Source organism: Panulirus ornatus, chromosome 8 (assembly GCF_036320965.1).
Source record: "Panulirus ornatus isolate Po-2019 chromosome 8, ASM3632096v1, whole genome shotgun sequence".
NCBI lineage: Eukaryota > Metazoa > Arthropoda > Malacostraca > Decapoda > Palinuridae > Panulirus > Panulirus ornatus.
Window position 1 is genome coordinate 51,687,025 of NC_092231.1, and position 4,317 is coordinate 51,691,341.

Sequence of the window (4,317 nt, forward strand, 5' to 3'; positions counted from 1 at the left end):
AAACCTACTGGTCTTAAATCATTATGGTACGAAGGAAACCTACTGGTCTTAAATCATTATGGTACGAAGGAAACCTACTGGTCTTAAATCATTATGGTACGAGGGAAACCTACTGGTCTTAAATCATTATGGTACGAGGGAGACCAGTTCTATGATATAATCAATGATGTACCCATGTAAGGGTCTAGGGCCAGGTATATATAGTGTATGTGGTATTGGAATTATCATTAACACCTGAAGGAGTTAAAGACTATTGACATGATAGTTGTAACCTGCAGTTCACGTGTCTATTGACCTTGGCAGTTGATGGGCCTAAATCCTCACTAACCAGCCAACCAACCAACCGTTATCATACATATTTTACTTGATCAACACATTCGGCTTGGCCCCACCACCTACTACCCTTCTCCAGACACACTTGCTGCCTCCTAACCATTAGTGTCTTACTCTCACAACATCAGACAGAGAGGAGAGTGTCTCCAGACACACTTGCTGCCTCCTAACCATTAGTGTCTCACTCTCACAACATCAGACAGAGAGGATAAGCATGACCAAACAACTTACTCTCACAACATCAGACAGAGAGGAGAGTGTCTCCAGACACACTTGCTGCCTCCTAACCATTAGTGTCTTACTCTCACAACATCAGACAGAGAGGAAAGTGTCTCCAGACACACTTGCTGCCTCCTAACCATTAGTGTCTTACTCTCACAACGTCAGACAGAGAGGAGAGTGTCTCCAGACACACTTGCTGCCTCCTAACCATTAGTGTCTTACTCTCACAACATCAGACAGAGAGGAGAGTGTCTCCAGACACACTTGCTGCCTCCTAACCATTAGTGTCTTACTCTCACAACACCAGACAGAGAGGATAAGCATGACCAAACACTTTACTCTCACAACATCAGACAGAGAGGAGAGTGTCTCCAGACACACTTGCTGCCTCCTAACCATTAGTGTCTTACTCTCACAACATCAGACAGAGAGGAGAGTGTCTCCAGACACTCTTGCTGCCTCCTAACCATTAGTATCTTACTCTCACAACATCAGACAGAGAGGAGAGTGTCTCCAGACACACTTGCTGCCTCCTAACCATTAGTGTCTTACTCTCACAACATCAGACAGAGAGGAGGGTGTCTCCAGACACACTTGCTGCCTCCTAACCATTAGTGTCTTACTCTCACAACATCAGACAGAGAGGAGAGTGTCTCCAGACACACTTGCTGCCTCCTAACCATTAGTGTCTTACTCTCACAACATCAGACAGAGAGGAGAGTGTCTCCAGACACACTTGCTGCCTCCTAACCATTAGTGTCTTACTCTCACAACATCAGACAGAGAGGATGTTATGCCTGTTATCTAACCTGACACATCAGCCGGGGTCTCAGGACGTTGATAAGGTCATGGTCGGATCCCCTTATGTATCTATCATGTGACCTCAGGTCAGTTATTGAACTTTATCGCTATCAATACAGCGTTGTTAGGGGTTAATGATGGCAGTTATTAACCTCGTTTAAACACACATATTCACACGAAGAAGGTTGTATATAAGCCCGGCTAGCTCAGTCGGTAGAGCACGAGACTCTTAATCTCGGGGTCGTGGGTTCGAGCCCCACGTTGGGCGGTAACAGTTTTCTATGATGTAATATGAAACAGCCTCTGAACATACCACCCACAGCTCGTCTAGATCAACCAATCTGCTAAGCAAAAGGCAGCTGAAGAGTCATTCAGTACTTAAAGACAAACCAGAAGTCTGTTTGAAAAAGTGAGTGATGATGCACGGGAGACTGAAGGAAATGTGTCACTATTCACTGCTGAACATTGTACATTACGTGTTATTCATCATCTCAGTAACCTTTGCAAAGCAGGATTTGCAAGCAGTAAAGGATGCAAGAATTTCAGGTTAAAAAAGGTGGAAGTGTAGTGCAGTTGTGCGCAATGTGTTTGCCCCGCATTTTAACAGCAACTTGAAAAGTGATATGGGCAGTCAGAAGTTTAGCTTCTTAACTGATGAGAGTAATGACATTACTGTAACGAAACTATTGGTTATTGCTGTCCAGTTCTATTCTGAAAGTAAGAATAAGATTATAATTACTTTTCTGGACTTTGTTGAGCTGACTGACTGTAATGCTAATGGGGTATGTGATCCCATCAAGAAGTCTTTTAAAAATAAAGGGTTGGAGTTACAAAACCTTATTGCAATTAGCCCCGACAATGCTTCTGTGATGACAGGTGTTAACAGTGGAGTGTATGATACACTCAAGTTAGAAGTTCCTCATGTGATCTTGATCAAGTGTGTGTGTGTGTGTCATTCTCTACTGCTAGTTGTCTCGTGCTGCAGCAGAGTGTCTCCCTAGGAACCTGGATTTTATCGTCAGAGAAACCTATAATTGGTTCTCCTACTCTGCCAGTGATGGTCAACCTCCAATGAAATCTATACAGCTAAGCCAGACTCGATGGCTGTCAACTGAATCAGCAGTTGTCATAATATTGCAGCAGTGGGTTGAACTGATGACTCACATTGAAATGGCAAGAAATGATGAAAGGTGTTACACATATCAGAACCTCTATGAAATGTTTTGTGACAAGAAAAACTATGCCTTCCTGATATTCCTAAAGCATATTCTTGGAGAAGTTCAGTGCGTAAATGAGAAATTTGAAGCTAAGGTACAGGAACCAAGCAAACTGCTAAGTGACCTTATTCAACTTATTGGTTCCATAAGTTCTAAGGTTCTCATCTCAGGCAGAAATTAAATGAAGGAGATTCAATAGAGAACTACTTAGACCCACGTGCGTCCTTGAGGAACGAGTTTGAAAAGGAGATGGCACAATGTAAGCTTCCTGATGAAAAGGATATCCGAGGAAGATACATACAGATTGTAGTGGAGTTGGTGAGACAGCTTCGTCAACGTTTGCCAGATAATGTCCAAGTGTTACAGTCAATGTCATCACTGAGTACAAGTGAATGTCTGCAACCCATAAAGCCTGGAATACTGGAATTAGCAAAGATGTTTACTGACAACGAAGAAATTCTTACACGCATTGAGTTCCAGTTGAGGAAGCTTCATCATGTATTGTGGAAGCAGAACACTGTGACTGAAACAGCCTCGTACAAGGATGCAACTGGAGGAAAGCTTTAGTTATATGAACATCGTGAAGTGAAAGCTTCGAAATTGATTATCAAAAGCTTAAATGCAATACTAACTATCAAGTATGGACTAAGATGAAATGGAAACTGTTGTTATGATTATGAACTGCCTGAGGAAGAAATGAAAAACACTGGATTATTGAAAAGATACGAGTTATCACAACCACAACCTGGACCCTCACATAGACCACCACAACCCCAGGTCACCGAGGACGAAGAGACTGCGAATTGGTAATTAGCAGATCTGGAATAATGGTGAGTATTTTAGTGTTAAAGCAGTCAGTCTTACCTGTCATTCATCATTTGGCACGTCAAAGAGCAGAAATAATTCGAAGAGCATTTTTTCGCTGTCATTTTAGCAAGTTTAACGCTTTTCTAGCGCTTTTCGGGAGAGAATCTAGCTCCATATAAAATTTGGGTCAGCAACTTTGGTGCTCAAAAGGTTTCAGTAGGTCGTTGGTGGTCAGTCAGGAGGGGTGTTGGCGCTGTTCTGGTTATCCGATGTGTTTTATCTTTATCACGGAGTGGGACAGAGAGAAATGATAACCTAACTTGATGAATATGAGAAGTTTCCTGGGCTCTGGCATCCCCAAAATGGATCGTACTACAATAAAACCGTCAAGTATGGTCGCTGGGTTAGCACTGCACGGGGTATCTGGCAATTATTTCACATGATCGTAAGAAAAATGAAAGAATTAATAAACATCACTTTTCTTTTGTTTTATTTTTTTACATATTTGAAATATTTCATTCATTGATTTCAATCAGATTCGGTAAAAGTTGTGATGATTCAACATTGTGTTTGTAAAACGTCCACTGTGGATCTTCCTCCGTTCCTGAAATACTAAGATAACGACCTTGTGGACGCCGACCACAACACATCAACACCCCAGTCACAACCCCAAGTGGTCACGCTGGCCTCAACCAGTCACAACTCCACGTGGTCACGCTGGCCTCAACCAGTCACAACCCCAAGTGGTCACGCTGGCCTCAACCAGTCACAACCCCACGTGGTCACGCTGTCCTCAACCAGTCACAACCCTACGTGGTCACGCTGGCCTCAACCAGTCACAACCCCACGTGGTTACACTGGCCTCAACCAGTCACAACCCCACGTGGTCACGCTAGCCTCAACCAGTCACAACCCCACGTGGTCACGCTAGCCTCAA

General features: G+C 43.2%; 1 non-coding gene across 1 annotated transcript; it reads left to right on the plus strand.

Moving 5' to 3' along the window:
• Window positions 1-1,551: 1,551 nt before the first annotated feature.
• Window positions 1,552-1,624, plus strand: TRNAK-CUU (transfer RNA lysine (anticodon CUU)). Its single transcript has one exon. It is a non-coding gene; the product is annotated as a tRNA-Lys (tRNA).
• The last annotated feature ends 2,693 nt before the right edge of the window (window positions 1,625-4,317 follow it).